At 46.1% G+C, this 20,757-nt stretch overlaps 1 protein-coding gene across 1 annotated transcript in view; it reads right to left on the bottom strand.

Annotated features, from left to right (window-relative positions):
• TAF5 (TATA-box binding protein associated factor 5) overlaps nt 1-20,757 on the bottom strand; it is a 205,516-nt gene that overhangs the window by 2,453 nt on the left and 182,306 nt on the right. The window lies entirely within an intron of this gene.

The following is a 20,757-nucleotide window of genomic DNA, read 5'->3' as shown; positions in this document are numbered from 1 at the left end:
CAAAAGATTAGATGCTACTTCAATAAGGGCATGCACCTTTATTTGATTAGAGGAAATCATACACAACATTTTCAGGGATTGCTTCTCTGATCTAGCACATCATGATCCTGCTCTCATAACAGTTTAAATCGGGCCCTTAATCCTGTGGCAAAATGTATTGTCTGCATTATTATGCCTTCCCCTATTCACTTCTGTATGCCTTGTGTATTACACGAGACTCTATGAACATACCTTCGGGTCAGGTGACCTTTCTTCCTGACATAGATGACTTACCAAGGTTTTCTTAGTGCCAAAGTGAAGTACATATGAAGCGCTGGGGTATTCCAATGGGAATATATATACACAAGGCATGTTAGTCCGACGGGCATTTTGTAATCACGCTACTAGAGTAAAACTGCTCTCATTTAAGATCCCAGTTCAAACGGTTGTGAGCAACCAACAGGTGGAGGGCACACTTTCAGGAAATGACGGCCAAGAAACGCTCCAGGTAGTTTTATAAGTTTTTTTTTAAACAGGACTATGCAATTACTGCATGCAAGAGAATGCAATCTCAGTTCTCGGTCTTTGTGCCAATAATCACGGATGTCCTTGAACAATTCAAAGTAACCCAACTCAAACATGCGAATATCACGTTTTTCTAGCATCATGACCGTAATTTCAGCAGATAAACTATTGATAATTTTTAAACCAAGTTTTCCACTCAGTGTATTTTTTGTTTTGTTGTTGAAAGGCTAATTTTCATGTTATTTTGTCCGTGCTCTGACAACATATAGAACGTTAAGAAATGTCTGACAAATAATTAAGTTTGATAGTTTTTTTTTTTACCACTTCAACCTGATTAGCCTTAATACTTTAACATGAGCTTTACCATCAGGAGATACATGTCAATGTTCAAGGTTTTGAAGGCAAACGCTTACTACCCACCACTCCATCAGGGGAAAACGGCAAACCTCTCAGGAAGCTGCATTGCTCAGCAACAACAACAAAAAAAAGCGCCCGCTCATTCATTCAACCAGTTACAAATAGCAGAAACGTTTCTCCTGAATCTTCTTTGTTCTGTCAGGTAAATACCTAAGGCAATAGTCGTTCAGGGTGAAACATTTCCCTGTTGCAGAGTCCTCAGGTCAAGATGCAGAATGGTGATTTTGCACTGTTATCATTGTCGTCTGACTTCTCCTGGGAACAGTCACTACAGGGACACCGTCTCCAGAGATGATCTATTTGGTTTTATAATACACTGCCTGAGTCACTTTTGTAGAGACAAAAGCCAAGACACAACTTAGAAAGCTGTGGCTTGAAATTCGAGAGGTTTCTTTAGGAAAGCATAAGGAAGTTCAGGAAAAGATGCACGCTCCCCCGCCCATATGTTGGCGGATGCTTAGTGTACCCCTCCTTATGGCTACGTGGACAGTTGGGGCTAAATTTATTACATAGTCACTTGGAACTGTATTGCTAGGAAAAAGCCCATTACCCATGTGCCCACAACTGAACTCTTTCCCTCACACCTTCATGATTATCACCAGTAGGATGCATACTGCATTTGTATGTTACATATGTATTGTGCAGATGGCTTCCATGATGGCCCATGTTTGCATCCTAAGATTCATGTCCCCCTTGCAAAGTACTGCGCTCGCTGTGGGAGGATTGGGAAGGAAAAAATTACTTATCCTGTAAGCATCTGTTTGTGGCATGTCATGCTGTAGATTCACATGCTGTTCATACCTCTGCCATCAAGTGTTGAGCTCAGATGTGTATAACTTGCTTTTCTTCTAAAAGTATTTTCGGGTCACAAGGTCTAGTGATTCCACATTGAAGTGGTATTGTGCATCCGCTCCATGGTTAGATTGTTTCCCCCACAGTGAGGACGAGATTTAAGATGGAGCATAGAAAATACATTAAAGATGACCATGCCAAGGAAAGGAAATAAAAATGATAGGAAAAGAATAGAATCTGCAATAATCTCGGGCAACCGGGGAGGTGGTTGGGCGCAGGTGAACCTACAGCACTACATGCCACAAACAGTTGCTTATTGCATGGTAATTCACATTTTCTGTATGTGGCATTTATAGTTGTAGATACATATGCTGTGCATACACTAAAGCAGTCCTCCTAAAAGCAGTGGCTTAGTCAGAGGACGTTGCACAAGACTGGAAAAGTGTATGTAGGACATCCTGGCCAACTCTAGCTTGATTTCTGGCAGAACGTCTACACAATGTTTAGTGAGGGTCTTACGAAATAGTTTTGTTATATCAATATAGTACATGAGTGCTCTTTTGACATCTAGAGTATGTAACACGTGTTCTGCTACAGATTCTGGTTGCGGTAAGAAGACTGGCAGTTCAATTGTCTGAGGTGATAACTGGAGACCACCTTAGGCAAGCATTTTGGATTGGTTCTGAGAACCACTATCTTGATGTACCTGGGAAAAGTACTCTTCTAGAGTAAGCACATGTATCTCACTGACTCGTCTTAAGGAAGTGATGGACAGGCTGCCCCAAGGAAGGGCAGTACCTGAAGGGTTTGAAGGTGGGATTTCGTCAGATTGATGGTGAAACCCAGACTGTGAATTGTGGTCTGGGTGTGCTCTAGACGGATTTGCTGCGTGGCGCTGTTGATCAGCCATTCATCTAAGTAAGGGAACAAGTCGCTGCTCCTCCTGAGATGAACTGCCACCACTACCAGACATATGGTGAACACTTGGGGCCATAGTAATCCCGAAGGGGAGCACTTTGAATTGATAATGGAGGCCCCAAATAGCTTTGATGTGCTGGGTCGATGGCTATGCGAATGAAAGTAGACATCTTTTAGATCCAGAGCAATCATGAAGTCGCTTTTCTGCAAGAGTGGTATAACGTCCTGTAGAGTCACCATATGGAAGTGCTCTGACAATGAATTTGTTGAGAAGACAGATCGAGGCTCAGCCTTCCTTCTCTGGGATAAAAAGTAAAGGGAGTATACACCCTTACTGCAGTGTTGGTGCAGAAAAAGCTCTATGGCCCCTTGTCCAGAAGGGCTTGTACCTCCTCGTGAAGGTAGCACAAATGATCTTCTGATAATGTGTTGACGCAGGGGGATGTTTGGTGGTGTTTGTTCTGGACAATACCCCTCCTGTATAATATTTAGAACCCAGCGGTCTGGGGTGATTACTGCCCAGCAGTAACCCCCTGTAATCTTCCCCCAAACAGGTGTTGTGTGATCAGGGGGAGGGAAGGTAGTGAGCTGTAAGACATGACTATTTTGGGAGGACTGTCCCATTGGGGCCAGCGCCCTTATCTAAACCTCTTCCATTATTGTCCCTATTCCCAGCACTTTAAGTTGTCCAGGTACTGCCGGTGCTCAGCACCAGCATTTCTAAAGAGCAGATGCTGAGACGGGTCCCTATCAGGCTCTCCATTTTTGCCCTCACCCTCAGGGTGGAAAAAAATTCTTAACTGCCGCACTACCACCCTTCGTTGCTTTTTAGGTAATTTCAAAGAGTCATAGTTCTTTTACAGTCGTGATTTCAGAACTGAAGCATTTACAATATTATATACAGCAACCACATAGTTGTTGCTTATTTATCTTATGCACATAACCTCTGATAAAAGCCAATAGTCCTGGCTTGTTGTAGGTGTAACGTTATCTGGATGCAATGATGGAAGCAGCAAAATACCAGTTGGGCGGCACACTATGCTAAGCACAGATTTTTAGCTTACATGTTCTTAAGCCACGCCCTCACATCAGCCACACCCTTTGAGAGAGACACACACCCGCCCCCACCCCCGATTTTTCATCCGACCTAAAGCCCTTCCTGTACCCACTTGTATTGTATCCCCGTGAGGGGGTCTGCTATGTGAAGGTAGAAGAGGTTTCTTGAGTGGGGCTCTTGGATGCACCACAAAACTGTTTGCGCCAAATGGAACCCCTGGGTTCCCCATGGCCTTAGCCAGATTAGTGTCCTTTTTGGTTTTCTCAAGCATCTCATCTACCTGAGGGCCAAAGAGATGCAGACCATCAAAAGGGACACTGAGTAGGTGCTCCTGCGCTTCTGGCTTAAAGCCTAAAACATACAGCCAGGCATGGCATTGCAGCAGAATACTAGTATTAATGCCGCAAGCAGCTACATCTGTGGCATCCAGAAGGCAGCGGATGATAGTGGCAGAAGGGAAGATTATCTCTCACATGAACTGCTGCCCCTTCATACAGTGGTGCTCTACCAGCTCTGCCATGTGGTCCCAGTGTGCATGATCGTACCGGGAGATCAATTCGCCAATGGGACACAGGCCACACTGCTACTCTTTCCCCCTTATCCATTTTCTTGCTCTCCTGGTCGGAAGGAGGTACATCACCTGTTCACTGACTGTTGGCATGCTTTTTGGCTGTATGAACAACCAAAGAATCCAGGGTAGTTGGCCACAGATGAATCGAGGGTCATTAGGGGAGGCTTTATACTTCCTATCTACCCTTGGTGTGATCACTCTCGCCTTGACATGGTCCTTAAAAATGTTGATGGCAGGCTTGAGGACACCCTTAAGCGTGGAGAGATATTGAAGAGAGCTTTGGGTGGAAGAGAGGGTTTCCACAACAAAATCCCCCTCCTCTTGATGCACATGGAGTTCTACATTGTGGAAAGTGGCAGCTCTGTGTAACGCCTCATGGTATGAAGTGACCTCATCAGGAGGTGCCGGCTTAGTAGGGTACGGATCTGTATCCGTAGGGGGTTGTCAGCATCATAGTCATCCCAGGGGTCCAGGCCCTTTGAGTCATAAGGGTGTCTAGGACTGTCCCCCACCCCCCAAATGTTAAGCACCTGCAGGTGAATGATGTTGCGACCCTAGAGGCAAGACAGGCGACAGAGGTGTTGGTGAAGAAGGAAGAGTAGGCAAGGAAGGAGGGGGATGGGTTGCCAGCCATCTCTCTTTTGCTTTTTGGGGGCTGGAAGTTCTGGCAAGTTGATGGTCTCCTCAAAAAGGGCATCCTCTTGTGAGGTGCAGAATCCTTTGCTACTTGTGGAGGCTTTGACAGAATCTGACTTGTGCCTGGTTGGATATGAACACACTGTTGTCGAGCATCCAAGTGTTCCTGCAGCCACTCGCAAATTGGCTGATCGAATTCCTATGAAGCAGCAGAATATGCCACAGTGAAAGGCAGTCTTGACAGCACTGCAGATGTTTGCCAACCAGAAGGTGCTGAGCTCGATTTCTGCTTTGAGTTGACGGGTCTTGCTCTTATACTCCACCTCGGCTCAGAAAGTCTCAGGCAGGATGTCTGATCTGAAGATTTTGGCTCCAGCCCTTTAAGTCAGGGGTGGCTGAAGATGTGCCTTCGGGTCTAGAGCTAAAGCTGCACTCGGGACTTCAGTGCCGAATGTGTCTTGGGTGCTGGGTCCATCTTTGAATACAGGTGTCTACCACCGCCAGATGGCACTTGTGCACCGGAGGCCTCATAAGCAACCTGGTAGCTAGAGACTTGCACCTCAGAGTGGTGAGTTATGAGAACATTCATACTCACTGCAACCTTCTGAAGGCGCTGGGCTCCTGGAGGCTCTTTGGACTAAACATTTACCTCAGAGCCAACACCTCCAGGTGAAAAGGCTGCTTCCATTACGAAACCTGGAGCATTCTCTTCCACATCAGACGACTTCTGTTCTCTGAAGATGTCTGGAGTCTCCTCTTCCTCTCAGTCTGTGTGTTTTGGTGGTGGAGGCGATATGACATGCACGTCGGTTCTGAAGAATTTTCTTGTTTTGGAATGCAAGGCAGGCAGAAGAGGAGTCTTCACGGTGATCTGGTGACAAACAAGAGGTTGCAGACAGTCTGTTTTCGGATGCTTGGCCCAACAACTAGGACAGAATCGAAATGGATTCCATTCTATCATGGGAACATTTTTGCTTAGGAGACAATAGTGTTAGTTCAACACAGAGTCAAATGTATGTAACAGTGGAAAAACAACAAAAAACACTGGATTGTTTGTAGATACTGACAAGAGGAGAGATCCAAGGGCTCGGTGAGGACACCACGAGGCAACAAATTGGAAGTGACACGTCTGAACCTAACGGCGTAGAAAAAGGAATATGCTACTTACCAGTATGCATCTGTTCTTGGCATGTAGAGCTGCAGATCTACACACTTTTGCATAGATCGCCATCTGGTGTTGGGCCCGGATGTTTGCAGTTTGTTTTTCCTCTTGGAAAGTCTTTGGAAGTCACGAGGTCGGTGACTCCTCCCTTGGATGGTATTGCGCATGGGCTTCGGCTCCATCCTCAGATTGTTTTTCGCCAACAGGGAAAGATGGAGCGTAGTAATAACAGTGAAGAAACCCATGTGTGTTGTATCTAAATAAGATAAACTGGAACAGATACAGGTAGCCGGGGAGGCGGGTGGGCGTGTGTAGATCTGCAGCTCTACATGCCAAGAACAGATGCATACTGGTAAGTAGCATATTCCGTTCGAGGCACATGAGCTGCAGATTACACACTTTTGCATAGACTACATTGCAGTTACCAAACTTAGCGGCGACCACCAGTATCAGTTGCAGTGATTTGAAAAAGTGTTTTTAGTACAGCCTGGCCCACACTAGCTTGTTGCTTGGTTTGCACATCTACACAGTAATGTTTAGTGAAAGTGTGCGGTGTTGACCATGTAGCTGCTTTGCAGATATCATCTAATGGGATGTTCCCTAGAAAAGCCATAGAAGCCCCTATCTTTCGTGTAGAGTCGGGTTTAGGGGGAACGGATAGCGTTCGTTTTGCTTTGTGGTAGCAAATCTATGCATTTTACAATCCACCTAGCTATCCCTGATTTTGAGATGGGGTTGCCTTTGTGTGGTGGAGAGAAAGAGACAAATAGTTGTTTGGTCTTTCTGAAAGGTTGTGTTCTCTGGATATAGTAAAGTAAGGCCCGTTTAACATCTAGCGTGTGCAGAGCCCTTTCTGCAACCGTTTGAGGTTGTGAGAAAAATACTGGTAATTCTACCGATTGGTTTAGATGAAAGGGGGAAATGACTTTGGGTAGGAATTTTGGGTTGGTACGGAGAACAACCTTGTTCTGGTGCATTTGGAGAAAAGGTTCTTGTATAGTAAGTGCTTGTATCTCACTGACCCTTCTAAGGGAAGTGATGGCTACAAGAAAAGCTGTTTTCCATGTGAGAAATTGCAGTTCGCATTTATGCAAAGGTTCGAAGGGCGGTCCCATTAGCCTTGTGAGAACTATATTTAAGTTCCACACAGGTGAGGGTGGTACTCTGGGGGGAATTATTCGTTTCAGGACTTCCATGAAGGCTTTAATGGCAGGCACTCTGAAAAGTGATAGGTGCTGTCTGTTCTGTAGGTAAGCGGCAATTGCTGTGAGGTGTAGCCGAATGGATGTATATGCTAGGTTACACCTTTGTAGATGGAGTAAGTAGCATATGATGTGCTGTATAGATACGTCTAGAGGGTTGATTGTGTTGTTATGGCAATAAACAACAAATCTTTTCCACTTGGCAGCGCAGCAGGCTCTAGTGGTAGGGCGTCTAGCTTCTCTGATGACGTTCATACAGTCAGGGGGAAGGTTAAGGTATCCGAATTCTAGGATCTCAGGAGCCAGATCGCAAGGTTGAGCTGGGTCCGGGTGTCTGATCTCTCCATGGTTCTGCGTTAGGAGGCATGGTGAGAGGTGTAGCTTTTGGTGTGGTACTACCGAGAGTTCCAGCAGCGTGGTGTACCACGGTTGTCTGGCCTACGTTGGAGCTACTAAGATCAGTGTGAGGGAATGCTGTTGTAGCTTTCGCACCACTAATGGAATTAGTGGGAGAGGTGGAAAGGCATACGCAAATTTGCCTGACCAGTTCATTCATATCGCATTGCCTTTGGACAATGGGTGTGGGTATCTGGCGGCGACGCTTGGGCATTTTTTGTTTTCGTGGGTGCTGAAGAGGTCTATCTGTGGATGCCCCCACATCTGAAAGAACGGGTGAAGAACCTGTGGGTGAAGTTCCCACTCGTGGATCTGCTGCGTCTGTCTGCTGAGCAGATCTGCCGCGTCTGTCTGCTGAGCAGAACTGCCATGGTGTTTTGGACTCCTGGGACATGTTGTGCTAGGAGAAAGATTTTGTGTGGAATTGCCCATCTCCATATGCTCTGTGCTAGTTGAGAGAGCTGTGGAGAGTGTGTGCCGCCTTGTTTTTGAATGTAGTACATGGCCGTCATGTTGTCTGTGCGAATGAGGACTGCCTTGCCTAAAATCTGTGTTTGAAAGGATTTTAGGGCTAGAAAGATTGTCAGTAACTCCAGATGGTTGATATGGAGTAACTTTTGTTGTGGTGTCCATGTGCCCTGCACTGTGAGGTGTAATAGATGAGCTTCCCAGCCGGAGAGCGATGCGTCTGTTAGGATTATCTGTGGAAAAGGGTCCAGGAACGGTCGACCTCTGGAAAGATTTGTGGTGTTCCACCACTGCAGAGAGCGATGGGTGCGACCGTCTACCAACACCAGATCTGTCAGTTGCCCCTGGGCCTGGTTCCATTGGCGCGCTAAGCACTCTTGGAGTGGACGCATCTGGAGTCTTGCATGAGGCACTATGAAAATGCAAGAGGCCATCATCCCTATTAGTTGAATAAACACTCTTGCTGGGAGAGAGTGTTGAGGTATGAATCTTTGACGCAAAGCCTGAATGCTTGCAATCCTGGCAGGATTGGGGTAGGCTATGGCTTTTGAGGTGTCTATGGTGGCACCGAGGTATTGCTTTGTGTGAGATGGTATTAGCTGGGACTTTTGGTGGTTCACTGTGAAACCTAGCTGGTGAAGTAGTTGGATTGTAGTGGCGGTGTGATGTACAAATTAGTTGTAGGACGCTGCTTTTATTAGCCAGTCGTCCAAATATGGGAAGACGTGAATGTGCTGTCTTCTGAGGTGTGCCGCCACTACCGCTAGGCACTTGGTGCTGTGACCCCGAATGGGAGCACCTTGAACTGGTAGTGTTGCCCGTCCACTACAAATCTGAGGTACTTTCTGTGAGCATGGTGTACCGGTATGTGAAAGTATTTCAAGTCCAGTGTGGTGAGAAAGTCTTTCTGGGAGAGGAGCGGAAGTACCTGCTGAAGTGTTACCATGTGAAAATGGTCCGAATGTATGTATGTGTTTAGAGGCCGGAGATCTAAGATAGGTCGTAGAGTCTCGTCTCTTTTTGGTATCAGAAAATATAGGGAGTAGACTCCTAAATTTTGCTGATTGGCGGGAACTTGTTCTATTGCCTGTTTTTGTAGGAGGGAGATTACCTCCTGTTTTAGTAACATGGAATGTTCTTGTGACATTGGATGTTGCCTGGGTGGAAAGTTTTGGGGGGGGGGGGGGGTAGATGTCAATTCTAGGCAGTACCCTGAACGAATAATTTGGTTCACCCATCTGTCTGAGGTGATGGTCTCCCAGACATGAAGGAAATTTTGTAGCCTGCCCCCGACCGGAGTGGGATGGTCTGGAGGGAGCAGGGGGAAGTCATTGGGTAGGCGGTGTGGCAGAGCGGGCGGTATTTGTTTTGCCTCTGCCTTTATTGTTATTGCCTCTATATCCGCCTCTTTGATAACCCCTTGTGAAGGTGGATTGAGCAGGGGATTTGTAGGACGTGGACGCGCTATCTGAGGAGTAGCCTCTGGCCGTGCCCCGAAAGGAAGAGCGGCGAAAGGAGCGTCTAGGAGGGTGTGACTGCAGGGCTCCCATAGATTTCGCCGTATCTGTGTCCTTCTTCATCTTCTCGAGGGCCTCATCTACCTTTGGGCCGAATAGATGTTCTTGATCAAATGGATGATTTAATATGGAGGCCTGTACCTCAGGTTTAAAACCTGAAACTCTCAGCCAAGCATGGCGATGGAGGAGGACGCTAGTGTTAATGGCCCTGGAGGCTGTGTCTGCTGCGTCTAAGGCACAGCGTATAGAGGTGTTAGTTATGGTCTTACCCTCTTGAATTAATTCATGGGCCCTATTTTTGTATTTTTCTGGGAGATGGTGCATGATGGTTTCTAGTTCATCATAATGCGCCCTGTCGTATCTGGCCAATAGCGCTTGAGTGTTTGCGATACGCCATATATTGGCTGCCTGTGACGCAGTACGCTTTCCTGACGCGTCCAGTAGCTTTGACTCTTTGTCAGGTGGTGGTGCTTCGCCTGACGCCTGGGAGTTTGACCTTTTCCGTGCAGTGGAGACCACTAGGGAATCCAGTGGCGCTGGCCCTTTGATATAAGCAGGATCTGTGGGGGCAGCTTTATACTTTTTTTCTATGCGTGGGTTAATGACCCTAGCCCTGACTGGGTCTTTAAAAACCTCTGGCGCATGTTTTATTACCCCCTTGAGCATAGGTAGTATGGAAGTAGACCTACGTGCGGTATCAAAGGTGTCTAGGAGGAAATCTTCCTCTACCGGGTCAGTGTGTAGCTCTACCCCGTGATAATGTGCCGCCCTCTGAAGTAGGTGGTGAAAACCTAATTAGTCCTCTGGTGGAGATGGCCTGGATTGATAAAGGTCATCTTGTGGGACATCTGGAATGTCTGGATTATTATAATTGTCCCATGGGTCTGGGGATACTGTAGGGGTGGGGTCTTGTGGCACATCCCCTGGATCGAAGTATGTGTCTCCCTGATCATCATGGTCTGGAGACGGGGTCGGAGAGCGATGAGGCAGGGGTGGAGAAGGCGGAGGTGGAGAGGGTGGAGGAGGTGGAGGAGGCACTCTGAAAGGGGAGGTAGCACAGTCTTTACTCTTTGGAGGCGGAGCCAGTTTGTCCAAATGTCTCTTTTTAGAAGAAAGTGCGAAATGTCCCGTTTTTGGATCCTTGGTAAGTGTCTTTTGCAAGGGATCCGGTGTAAACAGTTCCTGAGACAATGTTTGTTCCATCGGCGCCGAAGGTTTTGGGGCCGATGACTTTTTAGGCTTGTCCGTGCCGTGCTTTTTTGGAACCTCCGTTTTTTTTGTCGGCACCGAGGTAGGCTTTGGCGCGGGAGTGTCGGTGCCAAGGGCCTTATGGTGTTTGGTCGGTACCGAAAGGCTGGGTTTCGACACCGAGGGCTTTGGTGCGGAACTCGGTGTCGAGGTGGAAGCCGGTCTCTTTTTCGGTGCCGAAGTGTGTTTCTCGGCACCGCTGGCAGGCTGGCTCGAGCCCGAGCCGCCGGAAGGCTTATTAGGCTTCTTCACCGGGCCCGAAGGTGGGGTGTTTGAAGCAGTGTCTTTGGTCTTGCCTAGGCCCGGAGGCGAAGGCGTGACGAAGCCTTTTTGGGTGTCGGCGCGGGTGTGGGAGGGGGTATAGTACTCACGACCCTCTGCGCCGGGGTGATGTCCTCCACATCCGAGTCGTTGGCTTCGGAAGCACTGACGAGGTCCTCTTCGGTGTGCTGCTGTCCCGGAGCTTCGCCGTCGTCCCCGAAGATGTCGACTGGAACGGAGGTCGAGGAGTGCGCCATGTTTTGTCTGGCCCTTCGATCTCGAATAGTCTTTTTGGATCTGAAAGACTTGCAGGCGGGACAGTCTCGAGCCTCGTGTTCAGGGGAGAGGCAGAGGTTGCACACCTCATGAAGATCGGTGTGGGGGAATTTGGACCCACATCGAGGGCACTTCTTGAAAGGAGTTCTTTCCATCAGCCGGGACCGTAGCTTGGGTAGGCCCGAAGGCCGTCGACGACTGGAATCGAAGATGTGTCGAAGATAAGGTGATTGAGGAGATATGGATCTGAACAATACCACGATGAGCGAGGATTCCGCTTCGATCATCGAACTGGAAATGTTCGGAACCGGAGCGCGAAGTATTACATCCGAGCCCGATGGCGGAAAAAAACAATCTGAGGATGGAGCCGAAGCCCATGCGCAATACCATCCAAGGGAGGAGTCACCGACCTCGTGACTTCCAAAGACTTTCCAAGAGGAAAAACAAACTGCAAACATCGGGGCCCAACACCAGATGGCAATCTATGCAAAAGTGTGTAATCTGCAGCTCATATGCCTCGAACATTAAATCTAACAATGGAGTCGATGTCCATGCACAATACCACTGATAGGTGGAGTTACTAGACCTTGTGACCCGAAAAGACTTCCTTCGAAGAAGAAGTTGTACACATCTGAGCCCAAAAGTATGCACAGCCTGTATCTACAGCTACACACGCAACAAACACATATATTGCTACGCTCCCAAACCAGAGTTCTGATAGACATAAAAGGACTGACCAGAACCTGCCTGGCAGCTCCACCTTAACAAGACTGCTTATGGCAATACGGTTACCTTTACCACCTGTTCCTCTCAAAGGGCCCACCAAGGTCTTGGGGCTCCCTCTTTGGTTCGTGAGACATATCAGCTGACCAAATCCTCAACAAAAAATAAATACATTTTAGACAATGTGGTCATTAAGGGGTTATAGTGGTATCACAACCCACGAGGCCAAAGGTTGAATGATTTGTAAACGTCAACAGAACACCAAGATGGCAATAGTAGACCATATAATGATGAGAAACCCAGTACAAAGTAACTAATTATCTGTGGTCCCACTGGTTACTCCCATGAGGTGTCAAATTTTTGTTATCTAGGATTAGCCTTGCAGATACATATCACCAGTTGCATCACTTAGGCTTTGCTTTCTCAGTGATCTGACCCTTAATAGGTAGAGATCGGATACTATCCAGAAGATTTCCAAAACCAACAACAAACATGTTATAGCAAATGTTACTGACTGGGGCTTTTTATTTGGTATTTGTATTTGTAGAGCGCAGCATTCATCCCAAGGGATATCAAGGCGCTAAAAAAGAAAAGGCTGCTGAGGTTTATGCAGGAGGGGTTAGTATTTGGGAAAGAGGTGTGTTTTGAGTTTTTTTCGGAATGAAAGAAGGTTTACGGTATGTCTCAGGTCAATCGGTAGTTCATTCCATCGTTTGGCCGCCAGGTGGGAGAAGGCCCGTCCTCCTGTCCTTGTTCTATAGATGCGCTTAGGTTTTGCTAGGGCTGAGTTAATGGATCGCAAGTTCCTGTTTGGAGTATAAAATTCAATTTTCCCTTGCAAGATTGTAGGGCCTGTTTTGTGGAGAGCTTTGTGCGCATGACAAAGTAGTTTGAATGTGGCACGCTGGCGCATCAGAAGCCAATGGAGTTGTTTTAGGCATGCTGATGCCGAGTCACGTTTGCCTTTGTTGCATACCAGTTTAGCAGCCTGGTTTTGCAGAACCTGTAGGCGGGAGAATAGCTGCTCTTTCATTCCTTCGAATAGAGCATTGCCATAGTCCAGGCGGCTGACTAGGAGGGCCTGGGTAATCGTACGACGACAGTCGAGTGGGATCCAGGTGAAAATCTTAGCGAGGAGTTTCAGGATTGCAAATCCCTTACCCCACAGTGTGCGCACATGATCTTTCATAGATAGTGCGTCATCCATCATAATGCCTAGATTTCTGGCGTATTGTTTCGGGGTCGGGGCTGTTCCCAGTGACGGTGGCCACCATGAATCGTTCCACAATAGTTTGGCTCCTCCGAACAGCAGGATCTCAGATTTTCCGGCATTGAGCTTGAGGCAGTGGTTGCGCATCCAATCTGCCATTTCGGAGAGGCAACTGTGGAGTTTATTTTTGGTTGTTTCTGATCCTTCCGATCTTTCATCCATGGTCACCATCAGCTGCGTGTCGTCGGCATATGAGCAGATGCCGATGCCCCACTTTCTTCCGATGTCGGCCAGAGATGATACGTAGGCATTAAAGAGAGTATAGTATGCATAGGGATGGATTACGCATGCACGCCCCAGGTTGGTATTGTCTCTTCAGACCATATTCTTCTATCTACAAGCCAGTGATAATCCTAAAAATGCTAATTTCATTCAAAAACACATCACATGCTCAAACAAAGAGCAACAGCTAGGTTGACCAAATAAAAAACTGCTCTGCTTTATAACCTACTAGATGTGTGCCTATGATAAATGTATTTCTCCATAGACTAGGGACTTTTTTCATCTTGAAGGCTGTCGGGATTCCAGCTGGCCAGGCCCTCAATTGCAAGCAAATGAATCCAGCAGCCACAAACAGTGAATCATTTTACTAGCTAGCAAAACATGTTTTAAAGAGGCAACACCTTTCTACAGTGTGGCTGTAGGTTCTCTACACCCTGCCTTTTGAGTGTCCTCTGGAAAGGAGGAGAGGAAATGTAGCTGTGTAACGAAAGGGCACTAGGAAGAAAGAAGAAGAGTAGGAGGAACAGACACTCGGAAGGAATGCAAGAAGGTAAAAAAAATGATCCTACAGGATTGGAGACAATTGAAACAAATTAAGCATAGGGACGCAAGAGTTCCTGATGGGAGGAAAGGCAAGCAATGTGATGTGGTGGCTTACCTGCTTGATTTTTGAGGATGGCCATGCAAAATATGATTACCACCAACAGTGTTTGAAGCTTATGGTTATTTATAGACAGTTTGTAGGTCCTTGGCCATAATGAAAATGCATATTTTATTAAGAAAAAACACAAGTAACTAACTGCCTTTCCAGAGTGCAACAGGAAAGAGCAGACCTCCCTCCCCCCACATTTCAAGGGGAAGAAAAAATAATTTGCCATTAACACTTTTGTGGCTATTCTATGTTCAAAGATGTCGTGGTTGATTCAGGGCAAAAACATCTCAAAGCAAATAGTAACATTTGAGCAACAACTTTAGATGGAGTAAGAATGAAACATGAGGACATCTAGCATAAGCCCACAACGCACCAGTATGCGATATCATGTTCAGATTCTATTTTCCCTTAACTGTGATGCTATGTGCAAGGTCTCTGTATTGACCATTTTATATTATTGGTTTATGAGCATATAGTTTGCAGTAGTACTCTTCCCCTGGAGGTCAGTGGTCACATGGCAATACAGAATAGGAGCAAGACTTGTTAGCGGTAACTTGTTTCTTTTGCTGTGTAAAACTATTCTAGATTCAGATGCTACACATTTGATTCTAAAGCAGCCAAGCAATCTTTTAAGATGAGCATGCGAGGTGCTAGTAGTAGCAAATGTGCTCTAATACGGTCTGTCCTAATGCTACTTATTTTCTTGAAGTAATATCTACACATTAGTGTTTAGAAAAATAAATATGTATAGCTAGCCATGTTGCTGCAGCGCAAATGCCAGTTAAATATTTGCCAGTAAAGCATCTATTCCATAGTTTTAACTGCTCTTGGTCTTCTGTGTAAATGGTTCCCATCTAGTTAGACTGTTTGCACACCCTGCCTCATAGTAGATAATGCTTACCACCATGTTTTTAGTTTGTGTTTCAGGTGAAGTAAGACGTGAACAATATACTTGTTTCACCCATTCACAAGAAGCATGAATCACCAGGCTAGCAATGATATTTATTGCCTATTCCTTTCATATATATATATACACTTTCATAACAGTCAAAAGGGTCTTGGTAGAGGCATGACCTAGCACATTACATAATAAATATATAGAACAGTCAACCTACATTGGTGTTCGTATCAAATTATTTGCTTGACTCCGCTATGTGTACGTTTTTCACTTAAACAATACAGGACCATGTCATGGGCACACCTGCTTTCCTTAAAATTTCCATACATCTTGTAGGCAAGTTCAAATGGCCGAAGACTTCACAAGTCATACTGTTGAGTTCAACTTGTCTTCATCTAGATTGCGTTCCTTCCTGCATTGTCAGAAAACGTGCAACTGATGGCATTTTCAAATGTTGCACTTGGACATGTTCATTAGAGGGTCATCTTAGTCCTGGGATCCACAGGTAATCTCGGGAATTCAACGACCTGGGCTGTCACTGGAAATGGGGGGGGGGGGGGGGGGAAGAGGTGCAGCTGCTTTATTAGGGCAAAAGAGCTGCGCCCCGTACCCCTGCTTCAATTCTTACCTGTCACTTATTTTTAAAATTGTGATGTGATTGTTTGGAGCAAGAATCCTACAGAACGCCTGAAAAACACCATTACTAGTCTGGTCGATTCAGCTGAGAGTCAAGGGTGGCTCAGTGAGAAGGAGGCTTCTTTTCTCATCAAGAAGGAACCCAAGACCCCCTATTTCTATATTTTACCAAAAATTCACAAGGGGATCACACCAGTACCAGGCCGCCCGATAGTGTCAGGTATCGACTCCATTCTCGAACCTCTTTCGCAATTTTGCGATCATTTTTTACAACCTTTGGTGAAATGTACACCATCATACATACAGGACACCACTGATGTACTACGCCTGCTTGATCAGTTTCAGGATACTGTTGACATCAACTTCCTCATTACTCTAGATGTTGAAGCCCTTCATACAAACATCCCCCAAAGGGCAACTCTGGATGTGATTGACTCCCAGGGAATTGTATTCAAAACTTCCTCACTTACCCCTCCGTCTTTCATTACAGACTGTGCCACATTAGCACTAACTGAAAACTTTTTTGAATTCAGGGGCCAACTCTACCACCAGACACAAGGTACTTCCATGGGGAGTACCTTTGCTCCTAGTGTGGCCTGCCTGTACATGGCATATTTTGAGGGAGAACACATCTTGTGTGGCACTAACCCATATCGTCACAATATTCGCCTATGGAAACGTTTTATTGATGACATTCTCATCTTTTGGTCAGGAGATTGCGTGAGTTACACTAACTTTTTCACATGGATCAACAATCTCAATCCCTACCTCAACTTTACCATAACAGCATCCCCCTCACAGATTGCCTTTCTGGATTTAACCATCAAGCTCACACAGGGCCACTTCTCGACCACTATGTATAGGAAGGCTACTGATCGTAACAGTTTGTTACACTTCAATAGCCACCATCCCAGATCACGCAAAGAAAACTTACCCTTCGGGCAATTCCTGAGAGTCAGAAGAAATTACAGCACATTAGACACATACAAGAGTGAATCAGCGATCCTCGCCCAGAACCTGAGGGAGAGACACTATCCACAGAGGAGCATCACTCAGTCTAATAAACGTGCTCGCAGTAACAATAGAGAAGAACTTCTGGACCATAGAGAAGACAAAATTGGTTCCGAAGCGCTGACCTGTGTCACCACTTTTACACCGGCCTCTAAACAATTGCCTAAGGTGTTGAAAAAACACTGGGACATTCTCAATACAGGGACCATGAACCTGGAAGTGCCACGTTTTGCATACAAGTGATCCAAGAACATCAAGGATATGCTTGTACAAACTAGACCTAAACCCAATACCAAGTCCCTACAAAATACACTCTGGCAATTACCCACGGTGAAAGGACACTATCCGTGTGGGACATGTAGTGTATGCACTTTCACATCTATACACAAGACTGTCACACTTAATACCACCTTCGTTTGGGAATTAAGGTCCCATACTAATTGCAACACATCCAATTGTATCTATCTTTTGATTTGTCCCTGTGATCTCTATTACGTGGGGATGTCGACTCGCCCTATCAAATTGCGCATTTCTGAACACCGCAGCAGTTTTCGCTGCCACAAGAATAACACCAAATTATGTGTGCACTTTCTTGAGAAGGGACATTCACCAGACTCCGTCAAATGGCTGATTTTAGAAGCCAATCCATATCTTACTAAATCAAGTCTGTTCGCGAGAGAACAGCGATGGATACACCGCCTGTCTTCTGACGTTGGTGGTCTGAACGATGCTATCCCCTGGGGCTCAATTAAAAATTAAAAACTGAACCACCCTACATGTCATTCCTTGCCCCTTATGCCATATGATATAGCAGTCCTATTACCATACTTTGGACTAGCATTCTGTCCCACACCCTTATGCACTAATCACATTGTCCTCCCCTTGTGGGACTCTGATGATTATGAGAACTTCTTCCATATACGAGTTATCTTACACTGGGCTTATATTCCTGACAGGATGATTGTTTCTAAACCAAAATAGTCACGCATCAGCCCCTCTCTAAGATGGCCGCCACAGTAACAAACACCACTGACTTAGCTGTCAACTCTCTTTCCCTATCCATGATGTCTGCCACTTCCTTCCACAACGCACGCATGCGCGTGTACCGACCCCATCCGAGGTCTCATGACAAATGTCTCCAAACTTAAGTCCCCCCCCCCCCCCCGTTGTCGAGCGAGTCACCTTCCGGACTCGGGGGTGAGGGTAGGTCTAATCGGATGACATGAGCTACGGAAAACGTGAGTACTCCCGCGCTCTCCCTGAAGCATTCTTGTTAGCGCGTGATTTCGGTTTAAAAAAAAATTTTTAAACCCTGAATGTACCCTATATAGCGAGAGGACCAGCAGCGCTCTTATGCATTAGCCGAGCAGCCCTCGTCTTCATTAAATCGCTGTACGTTACATGAACTCACTCACTAGTCAGTTTCGAGCTCCCTTTCATTCACCGACAGGTAGATTAGTTCATCACTTATTAATACATATGCTGACACAAGTGCGAGCCCCCTTGAACTTTCCGCCTGGTTTCACGGGCTTAGAGGCCATTCTTACCATACACTGGTTTACACCTACTGGCCACCGGCCTTACACTCCTTCAGTCCTACACCTCAGTTGGTCTTTGCATTTGGGGACATTCTACACGCCATGCCCCACACGGTTTCACCGTCAATGCTCTGTGCTCCTTGTTCACATGAGGGATTTATTTTTAATCCTCCCTCCGTCACAGTTAACCATTTATCAAACGCCTTTTTGCAATCGCACAGGCGTCAATCTTATATGATAACCAGCTGATCTTTGCACACTTCACCATTGTCCATTGATATACATCTGTTTTTATTGAGTAACTGCTTCTAATTTACATTGGCTATTTTGACTAGTTTAACATCGTATTTTCATATGAGATTTACGTTTACAGCTATTTACTTGCTGTGAATTTGTGCTAACATGTTTGATGCTTCTTTTAATTACAATCATGTCTCATTTATGTTTTACCCACTCCATTACTTGGTCCCATGTACAGTCCTACTTTATGAGGAATTATTGCTCATGTTGCACCCACCGAGTACTGTTGTGGTCTGGATTGATTCTAAATAGGGTGAGTCCTATGAGTTTATTTCTTGCTGCATTTTAATGAATTCCACACAGGTGAATAGTCACTTTAGTACACCGTGGGAATTCACCACCAACGAATGTGTTCTGATGCGTTGCATAGCATTAGAAGCCACCGCCATTTGAGTTAAAGAACGATTGAAGAGTCACGTCTATGGCTGTTTTTGAATTATCCTGGTTATTGTACTCCTTTTAACTGGCATCACCTACCTTTTTCCTTCTACAGGTAATACCAGACACCAACAGGTATTTTATTAGGATATACTTACTCGTTACACACCATTCAATTGAGAATACTAGTAGTATTACATTTTCTCCATTTGTAGATAGTTTTTTCATAGGTCCTGAAGAATCGCGAGTGTAATAACTCTAAGCGAGAAACATGTTGACCATTATAACATAAGCCACTCCCACATGAGACATTATACTCTGTTGAGTGCTACACCTTCACGTTTTTAATCAGGGAAGGAGGCCCCCAGAATAAAATTAATTCCCAGCTGGCACTCTCAACCCTGTTTTAAATCACTTAGTCACATCTACATCTCCCAGGCCCCCACACCTCACCATACGGCAGTTGGATTGAAGATCTCCGATAAAGTGCCCCTTATAAAGGGAGCCCGTTAGGCATTGCACTGCCGGCCCGACGGGGAGCAGCCCATATGATGAAGCATGACACCTGAAAGGGTGTGTGAGGGCATTATTATCCAACAAATGGATTAACAACTCTAATCATATATTGGATGTAGTTGGTTCCAGCCTCCCACTTGACTCTTCTTCTTCCTCTTCTTTCATATATTGAGGAACAGCAGGAATACCCTTCTTTGGTAATGTGCATCCCTGGGGCATCCCTTCTTGCTGGACCTCCCGCTCCCTGGTGAGCGGAAATTGCCCCTTCTGTCCCTCTTTTTGTAGTTCATTGTTTGGAGCTTCACATCCTCGTTCTGTGCAAGGTCAGGCAAAAGCAGGCTCTTTAGAAAGACGCTAGTGCGCAGGTGCCTGCCGTCGCAGGATTTACAGGGCTTTCTTCTTTTCAGCCCGGATTCTCTGTGCCCTGCAAGGCTACAGGGCCACTGCCTCCTATGACGCAGTGCAGCCTCGCTGATTGAAAACAGTCTGAGCACTGTAAGCTTAAGGCTTGGTATTCCTGAGGCTGTTTGTCCATCAGCGAGGCTGCACTGTCTACCAGTGCAAACTCACCCATTTCCAAACTCATCACAGGGCGGGGTAGGAACAAGCCTCTGTGTCCCGCACCTCCTACTGGGAGGAGTTAAGAAATGTGTGAGGTGCACACGAGGCAGTTTATGAAGGAGATCGGAGCCTGCAGCTGCTGCAAGTTGGTGTTTAAGGTAAGTGCGGGCAAACAAAACAAAATAAACGGGCCTTGATATGATCTTATTCACACTCACCAACAAAATACAAAAAGCTGCCAGCGAAAGACTTGCTAAGTTAGAAGCATTCTCGTGTTGTGTGATTTCTGCTCCTTTTGGATGAATTGTTGCCTCAAGTTCACTCACCACAAAGTTAAATGGTTTAAAAAAAGGTTACATAGAAATTATCGCTCTGGACAAACGTGCTGCAGCTTCAACACGTTTGTTTAGTCTGATTAATGTCTGCGGGTGGGGGAAAACCATTAGGTTTTTATGAAGGCCCTCACCCACCAACCTAGTTGGTGGCATGCTTCATCATTGGGCCCCACCCGAGGTTCAGAGTGTACCTCAGGTGTGCTTCGACGCCAGATTACTGCGGAGCGGGGTTTTTTGGTTCGTGAGGGTGCTGTGGGTGTGCTCTGAGTGAGGTTTAAAATACTGACTGGGT

The sequence above is a fragment of the Triturus cristatus genome, chromosome 1_2 (genome assembly GCF_964204655.1).
Source record: "Triturus cristatus chromosome 1_2, aTriCri1.1, whole genome shotgun sequence".
NCBI lineage: Eukaryota > Metazoa > Chordata > Amphibia > Caudata > Salamandridae > Triturus > Triturus cristatus.
The sequence above is the reverse complement of the archived record's forward strand: the minus strand, read 5'-3'. Positions and strand labels throughout refer to the sequence as shown.